We start from the raw sequence: 18,045 nt of genomic DNA, 5'->3' as shown, positions 1-18,045 counted from the left end.
GGACAAATAAAACTGATAAACTGAAAGACTGCAACTATTCCATCATCAGACCCAAAAACATCCTTATTAGTAAATGATCTATTAAATTACCAGAACACCTGGGAGAATAAAAATCATCATGATGATGGAAATCTTAAAAACCAACTTAAAATTAACCCACTTATCCCTATGCAACATACCTAAATACTCTATTCTGATAAAAACACCAAACTTAGTTTGGTAATTTCTACACTGTCCCAAACACACAGAATCTGGGAAATAACATTCTGCTTATTTAGGCTCAGAGTTGGAACCTGCAGCCACAAGGGGTCCCCAGCACTGGGCTAGATTTTAATCCATAATGGATGCTGACCAGCTATAGTACAATGAGTTGCGTGTTTTGCAACTGCCAAAATGCATGTAATCAATTATACTTGAGTTCTGTGTTTATGAGGCACCCAGGGATGGTGTTTCCTATAGAAAGATGTCTTAAAAACTAAGGTACTTTGGTACTGTAATTTTGTGATACAATGAATGAATTTTTGCCAGATTTCAAGGTGGCCAGCACAGTGGTAGGTGGTTACCAGAGTAGCCTGACAGTCCCTCAGTCCTGGGTTCGATTTTCCTGCACCTGCTTGGATTTTTATCTTGCTCCCACTTATTATGTCAATAGGTAATTGTGTATATGAGTGCACCTGGTGATGGAGTGACAGTGCATCCAAAACTCTATGGTAAGAGCCAACATCCTGTAACACCATCTTGAAAAATCAGGTTAAAAAAATTAATAAATGATCAAGAACATTTTTAAAGTCTTGATAAATGCATAAAAAAGAAATAACGTCTATGTTTTCCTTCACCCAGCTTGGTTTTCTTTGCTTGAAAGCATCAGGAACTATTACATTATTGTAAACTGAATGCTCCATGGGCAAAGTTGCATGCAAGTTTCTAATTTATATTTGAAATTATAATATCATGCTAAGGAACATTTTCTATCATTCAGACACTTAATATTTGTCCTTCTTACAAATGGAACTTCTTAGTGCTGCATGTGATGAAAATTGAAATAGCCTATCTATACTGACATTAGATGCTGCAAAGCTTCAATCTGCAGTACTTACCAAATGTAGGTTACGTTGAAACACAATCAAAGTGCAAAGCAGAAATTAAAAATGCAGTGTGGTGGAAAACACGTAATATACAGTATGACTAGAAATCACATGTAAATTAAAGCAAATTAGATTCATCCTGTCCAAAGCTTCACTTTTTTCCGAAGCTACTTTTGTGTCTTTCATGTATTGCCAAAGGAAGGTACTGTAAGTCTGGTGTCAGTCCATGTTCATTATATACATTATACCATCTCAAGTATACACACAAAAGAGGTAGAGTTATTTTTTGCAAAGAAGTTTCAAAAAGAAATATGACTTGACAGACTGCAGAAATCTTAGTTTCTACGTGATTTTGATTGTGGTGTCTGACACTAAATAAGGATTTTTCTCCCAACCCACCATAGCACTGCTATACTAAGGATGTCCATACCACCAGGTATAAAGATTTGTGTTTTTAGTCTTCCTTATAGTAAATAAACATTTTTCAGAAAAAAATGAAGCTTACTTTTATCTGGCAACATTTAATCTGGAATAGGGTGGTCAGAAAAATCAGACTGAATTTATTGCTCAGTAGGAAATAGAATAATTTGTCATTTCTTGTATGATTCCCTTGTTTTGCTATTTTAAAATAGCTTTACAGAAACACACGGTCCCCATTATCAGCACGTATAGAAAATCTGCACACTTTTCCTTTGGCTCTCATTAGCTGATCACAGATCGAAAATGCAGTCTGCAAGGTCTTCTTGTCAATTGAATACACACAGAAAAAGACATTTCTTTTTTATCTTGATATGGTTTTACTTCCAGTTAGTCCACAAATGGGAGCATAAATATTTTGAGATAGAGTATTTATGTTTTATGCTAAAACCAAAAAACAGACAAATATAATTATTCACTTTTCAGGATCTCTCTAATTACATCTATTGATGTTCCATTGACTTAGCAGTGAAGCACAAAAGCTACATGTACGTACGTTTCAAAGGAAGAGCTGCTGCATTAGGCATCACTTTGGATTTGTGTATATAATTTTGATCATTATACTAATAATGCATACTTGTGGCATGGTGGCAGCCTTCCAGAAGCCATAGTCCTTGGAGATTTTGATTTGCATAAATAATTCCAGCATAGGCTACTGTGTTTGCTGATATTGAGAGTTTAGTAATGATGGCAAACATTATTTAAACTGATGTGAGTGGCACTATTTTTGGTATTATTATTGCTATTTATTTCATTCAAAATGCATCATAAGGATATCTCGTAGTCGGTCATTATTGCCTAGTGGCTAAGTTTTTGTCCTGTAAAATTGTGGGTCCAATCCTCACTTAGTGACCCTCAGCAAGTCACTTAACCTGTTTGCATTGCAGTTATAAAATATGGATTTAAAGTCTGGACTATCCCCTTTTATTTTTAACCACATTGGGATCATGCCTGCATTATCAAATAAAGCATACTTGTGTGTTTACTCTACGAGTATCAAATACAAAATCTCAACTGTCATCTGGGTGGTTACAGTGGTGAATCAGTAAAGGTTAGATGGTATGGATAAAATTGAAAATTAATAAACATCACCTAGCTATTAGAGACAGTTTTACTAAGAATTTGCAGGCCACTCTTCAAAGAAACAAAAAATAAAGTGCTAATATTTATTTAAAGTTCACAAACAATGCAGTGATCCACCATTAAAGCAGTAATACACCCTCCAAATTAAAAGTACAGTAATCCCTCCTCGATCGCGGGGGTTGCGTTCCAGAACTCCCCGCGATAGGTGAAAATCTGCGAAGTAGAAACCATATGTTTGTATGGTTATTTTTATATATATATTTTAAGCCCTTAGAAACTCTCCCACACTGTTTAAAAATATTCTCTGCACAGTTATACAGAAACACTCGTTTATAGCGGTTGATCCGCTCCAGACAGATAAATGAATTTCCACAAAGTAGTATTCTTTATTTATGAATCTAATATTTTTGCAGTTAGAGCATTGAAAACCTGTTTATGACCTTCTAAATACGTTTTTTAACATTATTAGAGCCCTCTAGACATGAAATAACACCCTTTAGTCAAAAGTTTAAACTGTGCTCCATGACAAGACAGAGATGACAGTTCTTTCTCACAATTAAAATAATGCAAACGTATCTTCCTCTTCAAGGTGCGCGTCAGGAGCAGAGAATGTCAGATAGTGAGAGTAAAGTAAACAATCAAAAATCAGTAGGGCTGTTGCGCTTTTAAGTATGCAAGCACCGCGATAAAGCGGCGCAATGAAGGGATCAATGTGAAGGTAGCCGTTCAGCATTTTTTTACAGGTGCGTCCGTATCTTCTAAGCAAACAGCCACTGTGCAAACAGCCCCTCCGTCAGGAGCAGATAATGGGGCTAATCATACGCCTCCCTGATGGTACTGCATGATGGATAAGTATCTGCCTGTATTTCTCAGGGAGAGTGAGAAAGACAGAGAAAAACAAACAATGAAAAATCAATACAGGCTGTTAGAGCTTTTAAGTGTGCGAAGCAGCATGCGGGAAGCATATCGTATATCATTGAGAAGTTTTATTTAATATGTAATACATGCTCTGATTGGGTAGCTTCTCAGCCATCCGCCAATAGCGTCCCTTGTATGAAATCAACTGGGCAAACAAACTGAGGAAGCGTGTACCATAAATTAAAAGACCCATTGTCCGCAGAAATCCACGAACCAGTGAAAAATCCGTAATATATATTTAGATATGCTTACATTTAAAATCCGCGATGGAGTGAAGCCGCGAAAGTCGAAGCGCGATATAGCGAGGGATCACTGTAAACCTAAAATATTTGAAGGGTTAGACTCTAATTGTGAATGATGCCAGGTGGCTCCAGCCTCGCTTGGGCATATGTTTTGGGACTGTCAAAAATGAAAGCCCTTTCAGGAAAAGATTTTTTCCTTATCTATTAGATAGTATAGGATTATTGATCACTGCAAAATCCTCGTACAGCAGTCCTTGGAGTTATTTCAGATTAATTTAGACTAATTGATGATAAACTGACTATTATTTCCTTTACTAAATTGTTAAAGCGCTAATTCTGCTTGCCATATATACTCGCGTTTAAGTTCTTCTGCGGATAAGTCGGGGCTTCATTTTATCGTATAATTTCTGGTATTTTATAGTGTCAGTTGTATAAATTGAATGCAGAAAACTCAAACTATTGGTCCAAGAGATTATGATATGCTAATGACCACCTGAAAGACTAACTGTGGAGCACACTGCCATTTTTTTCTATGTATTGTGCATATGTGACCAAGCGGTAATACCCAAACTATTCCAAAGTGATTTTTGTATCTCACACCCTCATACACCTTTATCATAAGAGCATCTCTTATCTGCGATGGAACGTTCGATCAGAAGAAAATATGAAGATGGTTTTAAATTAAAACTCGTTGAAGTAGCGAAAGACTGCACTGCTGCAACAAAATTCAGTGTGCCTGAAAAACTGATGTGTGATTGGTGGAAGCAGGAAGATATAAAAAAAAAAAAATTAAGTGTTGTATTTTTCAACAGGAGTATAAGTCGGGGTCTGATTTTATGATCGATTTTTCAGGTTTAACCACCTGACTTATATGCAAGTATATATGGTAATTGGAAGAATCACATACACCCTTAGTAATTCAATGGGAAAATATATTTTTATTATATCTGAAATGAAAAAAAATCAAATTTTACTTGTGTGGAACTGTGCAGATCTTCTTTAGAATTTAGCAAGAGTTCATTAAAGTTATTCTAAATTAAGTTTAATGAGCTCCTGTCTGTGTTTCAGTTAAACTCCAATGGTTTTAATTAATAATAGGTTTGCTTCTGTTTATTTCTAATTACCTCTCTGTTCTGTGTAAGGGTTGTGAGATTTGGTGTAGTTTATGTGATGTATTAGATCAATTATATAACTACTTTAAATTAAATGCTGTCATTTTGTTTAACTGAAGCTTATGTACAATCGCCATATAGTATAGCTTCTTCTGTAATACATAGATTTGGAAGAATAAAATAAAATAAGAAAATATCAATAAGGGGGTCCTACCTGTTCCTGAAATCAGCAGTGTGGGCAATAAGGCAGAAACATCTACTGACGTGGAAAGGAATTATAGACTGCCTGTGTTGACATAACACAGAGCTCCTAAGGGACAAGGATAATAGAACAGAATTAACAAGAATGGATCCTTAGATTTTTATCCATCTTTTTAAATTAATTTCAAAAAGGTATTGAATGTGAATGCAGGAAAAGAATGGAACAACTGTGTACACACTGCAATTTTCCTGTATAAACACAACATTAACCATTCATCCATTACCAAATCCTCTTTATCCAATTAAAAGGTCACTAGGACCGGACTTTATACCAATTTCATAAAGTGTAAGGCAAGAATCAGCCTTGAAACAGGTGCCATGTTGTCATAAGGCACATTCCCAATTCACATAGGAACATATACACTGGGCTGTGGTTCAAATTCTGCCTCCTGGAGACTTAAGGCAGCAGAACCAACCACTGCACAAGTGACACACACAAGATATATGCAGTCAGTAAAAGCATAATCCCATGATGTTTATGGTAAAATAAAATTTAAAACAATCAATTTTGTTTTTTGAGTATTTTCTTAATTAGTTTTGATTTCTGTACTGTAGCTGTGATCATTTTTAAAGATTAAAGTGAGTACTGCAGCTAGCAAGTACATCTACTGTTTGCATGCTCATTCTCAAGACACTTGTAGCAATGTGGATAGTAATGTTCATTATAGAACTGTGCTTATAAAAAAATCTTAATAATAATCAAGTGTAATATGTTAATAATTCAATTACTTCTGCTGGTAAATGCCACAGAACGATTTCCATCCGTCCAAATGAGAACTTTTACTTTGCAGAGAGAAAAAAATTCAGGCTCTACAGTCTGGGGTTGACTCGGAAGACATTAATGGGAAATTAGGATTAAATGACAAGACACTAATCAAAAGGAATTAATTCTTCCTTACACCAGTTAGAGCAATTTTCTTGGCTAACTTCTGATTTGGAACTATCGTGACATTACACAAGGGGCCAAGGGGGGTGCCAGAGCCTATTCTATCAAAAAGGTGGAGATGCCCGGACATGGCATCTGTCCACACATTCCCAGTCAGACTCACACAATTTGTAACTGTGAGTTAACTTCAGCAGCACATTTCAGGGGATTTTGGATGAAGCCCACATAGATACAGGTAGAACATATAAATCCGGATACAAGATCTGTGAGGTGGCAGTACTGCTTACTGCACCACCCTGGTTGGCATAAAACCGCCCCTAAATGAATAGAAAAGATAGATGCTTTAAATTTTATTCAACTAATTATTGCACAAGAAACCCAGGTTGTGCTCACACTTTTTATCACTGAATATTATCATCATTAATAGGTTTTGAACACATATGTTAAAATGCCTTGGTGGTTGAATTCTACTTCTTGGGCAGATCTTACCATGTGTCCTGGAGAGGAGAGATGTCAAGGGTGCATCAGGCAAGAACTGGTGCTGGGTTTGTCCTCTTCTCTTTATACATCATGTCACTATGCCCTTTCATCCAATCCCATGGATTCTCCTTTTAGTGCTGTGCTGATGATACACAGTTGTACTTGTCATTTCCTCCGGAGGATCACACAGTCTCAAATAGTCCAGGGCTCATTTCACTGATATGTCAACCTGGATGAAGGAGCACCATCTCCAGCTTGGCAAAGATAGCTCTCTCTGTTATCCCAACATGTCCACCTAGCCAACACCCCATCTTGGTTTAGCGCAATTTAATACCACTAAAACTTGCCAAGTCAGTATGCAAGCTTAGTGCTTTGAACAATGATCAGCTACCTTTCACTGCTCACAGGTCTCTCCTTCATGCAGATTCCCTCTTTAAACATTCGGAAGATAAGACCATATCTGATGGAGTATGCAGCACAATTAATTGTCCAGGCATTCGTGTTGTCATGTCTGGACTACTGCAACTCTTTACTAGCATGGCTAACAAGCTGCTACAGATGGTTCGAAAATGCAGCGGTACATCTTGAATTTAAGCAGCCAAGATCGGTGCATGTTACTCTAGTTTTCAGGTTGCTATACTGACTCTCTCCAGCAGCGTGCATTATGGTTAAATCTATGATGTGTGCATACAGAGCAGTCAGTGGGTCATGGGTCCTTTGTATATTGGGACATTCATAAGGTCCTATGCTCCTTCTAACCAACTCAGGTTGCTTTAAAACAGCATCTGGTGATACCCGCTCTACATGGCATCAAACCTCAGTAAAGACTCTTTTCATGTGTCACTTCTAGCTGGTGGAATGAGCTGCTCACCTCCGTCTGACCTGCTGACTCTCTCACTGTATTTAAGAAGCATTTGTGGACTCTCTTGTTCTGTGAATATCTGTCTAATTGATTATTGCTTTATGATAGGGTCATGTAACTAACGAAAGATTAACTAATGCTTTGGTGTTCTGTTTGGCCGAAAGCTCTTCACTTGTGATGATCAATTTTGTAACCTTGACGTGTAACACTCGCTCCAAAACTGTCTCCCGACTGATGTTTACTTGATTATGTTTGCCTCATTTGTAAGTTGCTTTGGATAAAAGTATCCTACTAAGTGGGTAAATCTAAATGTAAAAGACGGGTATAATAATCATGATAAATTTGCTTAAAAAAACATTTTGCCAATGTATTTATATCTGTGTCTTGGCCACTTCAGTCATTCCAACAATTATAGACCACGCTAATGGGCGAGCAGAATGGGACAGCCCTTAACACACTTGGAGAAGCAGCTGTATTTATTGCAGGTGCTATTTGCTTCTTGCTAATTGCAGTCTAGTAATCTTCTAATTAATAACATCTGTTGTGTTTTTGCCCCTCTAAAGAAAGCAAGGCCATGGTGAAATATTTGTAAATCAATGGACATAAATCACGAGAATATGCCTTTTTTTAACTGAAATTAGCATAAAACTTGTAGTATGGAGCTGCTCTTATTCACTCCAAAAAAAGGGCAAGAAGTATCATAAGGTGAGTCGTCAACTATCATTACTGCAACCAACAGGAATCACAGAACAGTCTCTCTTGTATCTCTCTGTCTCCCTGTTCATCTCCACTTTGGAGTTTAAAATAATCAGTAGTGCAGTCACTAACTGATGAGCCACTAGCCTCCACCAATTACCAGCTTTGACCAGCAAAACAAGGAAAAGTTAGAAGGCCAAGCACTGCATGCTGGTCCTTGTCTTGATGCAAACAGGGCACAGCTAACAACCTGATATGAAAAACATTTTTCTTTATACTAAAACAAGTCTAATTTAGGAGAAATACAGGTTGAAAGTTCACTTTATCCCCTGAGATTAAAAATAAAATATATGTGAGAATGGATGCCGGACATCACATATACTCCTGACCTAAAGTTAAACCAAAGGTCTGATCTTCAAAAAAGTGGTGTTGGCATTGACGTGGGCAAAATAAAAAGTGCATTAAAATAACCAAAAATAAAATTGCTGTAGTTAAAAAAGGCATGATGATTCCACATTTGTATTAAAGTTAAGTAAATCAATAAAGTATGTAATCAGTGCTACATCCCATATATTTATATTTCACTAGCTGTGTAAGCCTGTGCTGTAAAAAGCTTGGGTTCCTAGAAACCATGGATTCTGGCACTTCAATCAATCAGTCGCATCAGTTGTGCACTAGTGGCTAAGCGAGGTTCTCTTTTCTCAGCGGTTTCGTTTTGCCGATGTGCTCGCCTCCATTGTCTATCAGCGGCCAAGTGATTTTCTCTCTCCTCGGAGGTTTCATTTTGCCGATGTGCTTGCCTCGCTTGTGTATTAGTGGCTAAGCAAGTTTCTGTTTTCTCTGCGGTTTCACCTGGGCGACAGAGTCGCTTTCTTTGAGCTTCATGCTGTAGCCTCACACTCCCAGGCTGAACAGACAGACACACACACTTCCGCGCATAGACATTGTTGAGAATCAGCCCCCGAACGCAGACAGACAGACACCAAAAACACACATGTTTATTTGTCCCCTTGCTTTTACAGCACTACACAATGCCTTAAACATCCACAATTGCTCAGTCCGTTTCTTTTGCTCCAGGACGATCTTTTGGCGCCACTTCCTGGTGTGGCAGAAGTGTCGCGTGAGTACTCGGAAGCACTCTGGGTGTGCCTGGAATTTCTTCTGGCAGCACTTCCGAGTGTGGCAGAAGTGCTGCAATCCAGGGCTTCACAATTCTCCAGGCACCCCCTGGTGGTGGCCATGGGCCCCAACAGGGTTGAGCTTTTAAGCTCTGATCCCCTAGCTCCAGTGCAGACCAGGGTGGCTACCCTCTCATGGTCCAGGGGAGGTATTGTCCCTCTCCCGGTCCTTCCAGGTGTCCCGGCTGGGCACGATCCCCAGCAGTCAGCCACAACATTTATATATAAGATATCAGTCTAAACACAAATACACACCTAACTCAGTTCAGACACCTTTGTGATTAACAAATATCATATGATATAATACTTCATTGACACTGAGATAACAAATAGGTTAACAACGACCTCGTTTGTTTATTTTAGAATATTACAAATAAATTCTGAAAAACCTTTAGGCTATTTGTCCTTGTTAAAGAATTTGCTCAGGATGTCACTTCCCATCCAAAAGATGCTAAGCACCACTTTGGCAATGTACAATATGTTATCATGATGCAGGAGAGTAGCAGAGTAATGAAACTTAGTAGATACGAATTTCACTGTGATCTGTACACATGGCAGTGACACCCATAGTGCACATGGGCCGCTGGTATTAAAGCCACAGAGTCTACTGCTCACTAAACAGAGCTCGCCATTTAGCTGAGAGGGTTAGGGTTAGGGTAGAACTTGTTGCTTGTAATCATGGAGACCCATATTCACGTTAAAATGAACCCGTCTGAGGGAAGAGGGGAAACAGCGCAAATTTTTTAGCACAGACAAATGGTTCTGTGCAGCTCTTGACCAATGTAAGCCTATCCTTCCACACATTCCAGCAGTTAATAATAACACAAAGTGAACTTAAAAGAACAAACACTATTCGACACAAGAAAAATGAATGGCAAAATATTACTTTGTCTCTTATTACAGCGTACTTCCTATTAATCAGTACTTAACAGCCTACTGTGCAATTAAGCATTATCAGTTTGTTCTTATTACTGGGCCACTGTGGCAGCAGGTTATTCTAGTCACTTGCATAATTAGCGACTAAGTACTGCTAATAAAGGAAAAAAAAACTACTCTAGCCTTAATTTTAAATGACGTGCTCTTAAAAATATTAATTTTGTAATTGATTCTTTTTTCCTTTAACCAGCCTCCCAATCAATAAAAAGCCAAGAAATAACCAGCTAACCTGATCCCATTTGCACTATGTGTTTATCGTACTGTATCTGCTTCAATAAAATGTTTAGAGAAAAAAAAAGAGAAGGTCATAAAAATATTAAACCTCTTTGGCCCCTATGTGTTTAATTAATAGGTTCTATTCAAGAAGCTGGTTAGAGTGAAAATGGTGGCCCTCCATTAACTCTTTAAGGGCGGATGTCGACTTTTGTTGACATAAGGTGTTGAGCGCAGATGTCAGGGGCAAACTCTGATATTACAATATTGTAACAATTGTGACAAGACCAAGCCAATCACCTCAACAACCTTGCCAATCTTCTCCCTTTAATTTCTTCAAAACAATATCAACTAGAAATGTGAAAGTTCCTGAAGACCTACTATCCGCTACAACACTTGGTAATTTATTCTGTGTGTTTATTGTTCTTTCTGTGAAGAAAACCTTTCTAATGTTTGTGTGAAATTTGCCCTTAAAGAGTTTCCAACTGTACGTTTGGGTTCTTGTTGAACAATTCATTTTAAAATAACAACTTGGATCCACATACTACTAATTCCCTTCATAATTTTAAATAATTCAGTCATATCACCTCATTCTCTGCTTGCCAAATCAAAAGAGGTTTAGCTCCTTCAGTCTTTCATCAAAGCTTAGACCTCTCAAGTCATGGAATAAGTCTAGTAATTCTTCTCTGGAATTTCCCTAGTTGTGCTGTCTTTTTCTGTAATATGGAGACCAATTACTCCGGGAAAGACCTCACTGATGAGTGACATACTGCCTATAGTTTAAGCATAATTTCAGTTAATTTGTACTCCAGACATTATTTTATATAATCTAATCTCCACAGATTGGCTACTAAAATAGATACTAAAATAAGCACAAGGAAAATAACTGAATGTAACTCAAGAGTTAATTAAATGCAACTTAAAGCTAAAAATGCAAGAAGTCCGTCCCATCTTTGAGAAACTACCAGTGTAGTTTTCCAAGGTTAAAATGAGGTAAATGAGTAAAAAGCACCACTCCAAAAAGTGGGAAAAAAAACTGATGGGAATGCCCATATACCCCTCCTATGAAGCAGTGTTGAGATCTATAGAATAATCTGCAAAACACACCAGAATAATGGCAGAATTGACAGGACTCAGAGATTACTGGTGTCATTAGTTGATTAGAGGAGGTAATAAAGTTCTGCATATTAAGAATCAGGTGACATAATGTATTAGATGAGGTGATGGGATCAGAAAAAGTATAAAAACAGATGAATTGTTTAACTGATTGCTCACTCTGTTTTCTTCTGGGCTCATTAACTGCCTTCTCTGAAGCTTAAGGAAAGTTTTTTTTCACAACGATAGATAGCTAGATAGATAGTCAACTTCTCACCCTCCTTCCATTTATATTTCTTCTCAAATGCTATTATATCTTTAAGTATTTAGCAGATCAGTATAACGAATCACACACATGAATGCATTTGAAAAAAGACGTAGAAGGCCTTCAACTGAAAGAAAGATTTAATAGAAATTCTAGGCACCTTCAATTTGTTCCTGCATATTATACTTCCACATAGCAGACGGAGTGGTATAATAAACGGCAACAAGTGCAAGCAAGAACGCAAAAATAATGCAGAACTAAGCTGGACAAGTTTTGGCTGTGTTCCATATGCATTTACAATCATGAATTGGTATAAGAAACAGTCGTACATCATCTAATATGTTTAACATAACTGCTCAATGCTAGATTATATATTGTACAAGGCTTTTTTTTCATCAAAAAATGACAAATGATATAAAAGCCAGACTAGTAAATTTCAGTTTAATGTTTATCTGAAATAAAATATATAATTTAAAGGCAATATCTAGTATTTACTAGTATGCATGGCTAGTTCCTGCAAGAGAAGATAAACACTATAGACAGCTCACAAAGGATATAGACACATTTTCAGCTACAAAGGCCGAAAAAGCACTGCATTGGAGGAATTTTCTCTAATGCCACCATGTATGCACAGTATGGCCAAAGCCAAAAACTGTAAACAGCAAAAGCATCTGCCATCTGAGAGTCTTCCAAGTAATATGAGACTCAACTGTAGAGATTTTTCTTGTCTCCAGCAGCTTGCTGTGATACTCCATGTATTATTCAGGGCACTACTTTGTTCCATTGAAAACAATTACATAACAATTGCTGGTCATAAAATATATTTTAAAAAATTGTGTGACCACACCTGATTTATTGCCCTAAATCAGTGATTAGAACCAAATGGTGAAATAGTAAGCCGACAGAACATTTTGTTTTTTCATTTTTTTTTTTACTGCTGTCATTTTAAGTAAAGTTATGGTGGGATTTCTACTTTTATACAAGCACAGTTTTTAAGGATTTAGCAATCTCGACTCCCACGCAGGTTTCTTGGGCAACCATCTTATATTCTCATTATCAGTTTAATGAGACAGTTAGCAAGGTCAGGTTAACAAAATGAACTCTCACATTCATTGTGAGACAGCGCTCTAATGTTCATATTAAAAAGCTGCAACTGATGTGTTGACACTCTATATCATGCGTTTTTTATTATCCTGTGTTAATGAAGTTCCAACTCATAGGATCTTTGTGAAAAGCACTGCAAAGCTCTCCTAGTCTGGGTAATTTGAAATATATCACTTACTTTAAAATAAAAACAGTTAAAGGTTTCCAAGACAGAAAGGTAATCCATCCAACAATTTTCTGAACCCGCTTCATGCTGAGCTGGCTCAAGACGAAGCCAGAGTCAATCCCAGCAAGCACAGGGTGCTCTGTCATAACAGTCCTTGGACATGGCGCCACTCCATTGCAGCCTGAAGATGACAAGGACCAATTTAGCATTGATAATCGTATCTATCTATCTATCTATCTATCTATCTATCTATCTATCTATCTATCTATCTATCTATCTATCTATCTATCTATCTATCTAATCCCCATATCCTGCCAAGTCTTTAGGCAGTGGGAGGAAACCCACATAGACAAAAACAGAACATAAAAACTCCACATAAGGATGGTCCAGGATGTGAACCTCCTTCTTGTGAAACAGCAATGCTACTCCAGCACTTCTATGCCACCCTGGAAAGGTAATGTAAAAATAAACTATTCTTGTATGGGATTTTTGAGTGAGGACATGTGTATGAGTGGATGGACCAGGTTCTGGTCCAAACGTACCTTCTGCCTGATAATCTCCAGCCCCACACTGTTATTAATGTTCATGCTAAATTCTTAGTAAGCAAAGTAAATGTCAGTAAGTTAGATTAATTTTACTGCGAACAATATTCTTTCAAGATACACACTGTCTAATACAATGAACATATAGAAGCAATGTATGAATAAAATTATCAAGGCACATAAGGTCTTAATACTGACATTGTTGTAATTATTTTAAGCAATGTGCTTCTGGCCTTTTCAAACTCCAATTTATTCTGTCCAGTAACCCAGGGCTATTTGTGGACATCAATCAAGCTCGCGGTCCACTCATTTAAAATATATATATATATATATATATATATATATATATATATATATATATATTGTGCAAGAAACTGAGATAAACCCTTTGGAAATTTCTCTTGCTGAACAGGCATAGTTTACATTGTGTGAGTTTGCCATGAAAAGATAGTAGTTGTTTGCGATCCCCTGTTTAGACTTATAAACAAAAATGGTAGTCTACAGCAAAAATTTTTTTTCAAATGCTGGTTTATTTATAGGGTTTTAATGGCATGTTTGTATTTGGGAGGAAGCATGTGTTTTATTTGGGTCTGAAGTTTTAGAGGTTTTGTTAGGTTCTAAATGGACATGGCACTCTACAGCCTGCTATTACAACACTCCTGCTTGAGCTGCCCTAAATCTAACTGCATGGAACTGTGTGGGCACTTTGGTTAGTAAGTATCTGTTACTTACTCCCCTATTCTGTTTCTCTTCTCAGTATCCTCATGTGGCACTTGATGCCACTTCTCTACTGCCAAGTTGTTTGCCTACCTATGGAAAAGTCATCTCAGATAAAGGAGCACTGAAATCATAGTGGACTAGGACATCAGACTAGGAGGTCCAGCATTAACTCAGCTGTAGAATGGCCAGTAGGGGGATGGCTTGTTGGCCAAGGTCTCCAGGACTCTGACTGTGTTTTTCTTATCTCTGAGTCCTTTTCTACAATCGGGCCATGGTCCTTCAATTAACTTCTTCTTTTGGCTGCTCCTGTTAGGGGTTGCCACAGTGGATCATCTTCTTCCATATCTTTCTGTCCTCTGCATCTTATTCTGTTACACCCATCACCTGCATGTCCGCTCTCACCACATCCATAAACCTCCTCTTAGACCTTCCTCTTTTCCTCTTAGACAGATATTGTTTTTTTTTTTATTCATGTTAATTAGTTTCTACTTTGTTTGTATTTGAACAAATCTGTACTATCATATGTGACAGTTCTGTATTGAGTGAGTGATATAATCTATTGTTCCATTTCACCTCTTTATCAACAATTTTTTTTTACTTTTTTTGGGAGGGGGGTTTCTTGTCATCTTAAGGAGTCAAGGCTGGGGGGCTGTTAGAAGACAGGGCCTGTAAAAGCCCATTGAGGCATTCCTTGTATGAATTTGGGCTATACAAGACATAAAAATTGTTGTTGTGTCCTAATTTGAACTTCATATTATCTCTTTTTGATATCTAGCATTTCTGGTCTTTACAGGATATTTCAAAATAAGAACACCATGTACTTTTTTAAGAACCAAGATAGTACAACACAAAACCTATAGAAATAGGACAGCAAATACCTGCTGTACATCTATTAAAATAGAATCACAAAGTACAAAACAAACATGACTGAAAACTTCCCAAATCTTACAAATTTTCCTTCTTTTAAACTCTTCACCAAAGAACAGGTAGTAATCTCGGTACTTCTTGGGTTTCTCAGCCCAGTAAGAATTAAACCTTAGAAATTTTCTTTCCTTTCTTCTTGGCTCTGAATTGCTTGCTCACTGTTATGGTCAGAATGAACTCAGAAGGACAGTAGGAAATATTGTTATTAGTAGCTATTTGACATTTCAACATCTAAAATAACCTCATAGTGCATATCTAAAAGGTCCAAAAGTTGTACCTGATAACAAAAAATCACTGATTTTGATATAACTATAATACTTTTAATTTAGAAACAGTATATATTAATAGACCAGGTAACTGCATGCTTTGAATAGTGACTGACCTGTTTGGGAACAACTGAAGAATGCAGATAAATGATACGTATGTGTGTCAAGTTCCTGTTGTCAGACAGTCTGGAGGTGACCGTGGAATATCCGAGTCTGAGTAATAAAGTCGGTAAATAAATTTGGCGGAATGTGTTCTGGTTTGTCCAAATGTGCCTCTCATCATGTACTGTCTATCTATCTATCTATCTATCTTTATTTATTTATATACCTCTCTCTCTCTCTCTCTCTCTCTCTCTATATATATATATATATATATATATATATATATATATATATACAGTATATATATATATATATATATTTATATAATATATATAAATATATATAAAATCCAAAGTCTGTCTGTCTGTCTGTCCTCTTTTCACGAGATAACTACTTAATGGATTTAGATTGAGGTTTTTTCTATGATTTTCTTGAACATTCCAGTTGATTTTGCGACCTCTGTCATGGCGCTAAGTATCATACTTCACTTGCGGTACTGATTTATTTGCAAAAATCCAAGAGAGACACGGCGGGCCAAAGGGTGGAGGGCAGGGCTCTGCTCACATGCCAGCCTCGGGGTGTGTACCTTATTTCCGCTTAGGCAGCAAGTGGGAGAACTATTTAATGGATTTAGATCGGGTTTTTTTGTAAAATTTGCTTAAACATTCTGGTTGATTTTGTGACTTCTGTCATCATGCTAAGTATCATAGTTCGCTTGCAGGAGCGATATATTCGCGCTGAACTGAGACAGTGGCTGCGAGCTGAGGGGAGGGGGAAGCGTGACGTCAGGAGTGGGGAGTCGTTCTACCTCTGCATTTTGAAATATGCCTCCGCTTAGCTAGCGATACTTTTTAGTTTATTGATTGTTAAAGTTTGTGCTGTTTCACAGCTATATATATATGTATATGTATATATTTGGACCTCTAGGCAGGAAAGGGGACAACATCCATATTAGGTGGTCAGTATTAGACATCGATGTCGGGGTGGAGGTCCCCCTCTGATTCTGGGGCACACATTCCTTCAGTTACATAAACAAAGACGCTCCCTGTACCTTCATAAATGCAACCCCCAATGGATTGACTGGCTCATGCTGTAATTACCATTAAAAGTTTTTTGGTGTGAGTACCCTGTGCAGGCACCAGCAAGATGCCTATGTTTTCCATTCCTAAATCCGCCAATGGCTGCCAAACTGTAGTCTGTCTGTACCTCTTCTTCTGCACAAGGTAACTTACTGCTTTCTTCCAGTTGACTCTTAATTTGTTTACTAAATTCCCAGTAAGTTTCTCCTACTCATAGTACCCCACCCGTAACTCGTACACTATAGTCTGCAGTCTGTATTTCACAAATCTGGTTTCAAAATTTCCATTCTGAGCATAAGGTGTTTAATCCTAATCGGGCTGTGTCTCTGGTAGGAAGTCAACAAAGTACAGCATCTACTAAAGTCTGCCATGACTGTGTGTTTTGAAAGTACACCAGTCCATTTTTAGGACAAGAAGTCTGCCCTGGCCACAAAAATACAAAAAAAAGGCAACAAACATACAAAATTATCAAAATATCTTAAGGAAGGGTAAACTCTTGGTTATAATTTTCCCAAATATAAATTCTGCTCATTTCAATGTTCAGAAAAATGTTATAGGAAAATTAGCTTATCTTGAGTAACAATACTGTTTAATTTGTCATGATGGAGCATACAGAACCATGTCTTCTGCCACTGAAGGGTGCAGCTCCTAAAACACCATTTAATTGTGCTACTTCAAGACAATATGCCTGATTTGTGTGGCCATGAAGGTGGAAGTGGTGTAGTTTAAGGGTACAGTAAGTATCGAATCAGAGTTATTATTGAAAACTCAAATTTATGAATTGTCATATCACTGCTGAGTAATACATTTTTTAGTTAAGATGTATTTATTTATTGAATAGTAACATAGTTTGTGATATATTCTAATAAATACATATATTTGTAAACCATAAATACTTGCACAAATGGTGGAAAAATATGCTTTATTTACCTGCTGAATAAATGTCTTTCTAGGTTACTGGTCTGTATGTTTTTGATAACCAAATTAGTTTCAATATGCCATATTTGTGTGGCTGAAAAAGAAAAATAACAAATGGATTTGTGCTTTTATTACAGAGCTTAGTCAATTTGGTCATGTTATACTGCAAAAAGTACCAAACTCCATAGCAGAGAAATATTAAATAATAATGGCACGTTGTATAGGGGTAGCAAATTAAATCTGCATAAATGAATAGGAACTGATCTAAGCAATTACTTACAAAATGCAAAGTAATCTTTTATTCCAGTGATATTCTCTGGGAACTCCTTGGGAATTTGATCTCATTATCTAGAATGATGTTTTACCTTTAAAATTTTCAAAAGCTCTGTTAACTGGGACACTCAGTATGCTAATAATAATAATGATGATGTTAAT

General features: G+C 37.1%; 1 protein-coding gene across 1 annotated transcript in view; it reads left to right on the top strand.

The window, feature by feature from the left end:
- LOC120541406 (NT-3 growth factor receptor-like) overlaps window positions 1–18,045 on the top strand; it is a 920,493-nt gene that overhangs the window by 332,902 nt on the left and 569,546 nt on the right. The window lies entirely within an intron of this gene.

The sequence above is a fragment of the Polypterus senegalus genome, chromosome 12 (assembly GCF_016835505.1).
Source record: "Polypterus senegalus isolate Bchr_013 chromosome 12, ASM1683550v1, whole genome shotgun sequence".
Classification (NCBI taxonomy): Eukaryota; Metazoa; Chordata; class Cladistia; order Polypteriformes; family Polypteridae; genus Polypterus; species Polypterus senegalus.
Note: the sequence above shows the minus strand (reverse complement) of the source record. Positions and strands in the feature narration are given on the sequence as shown.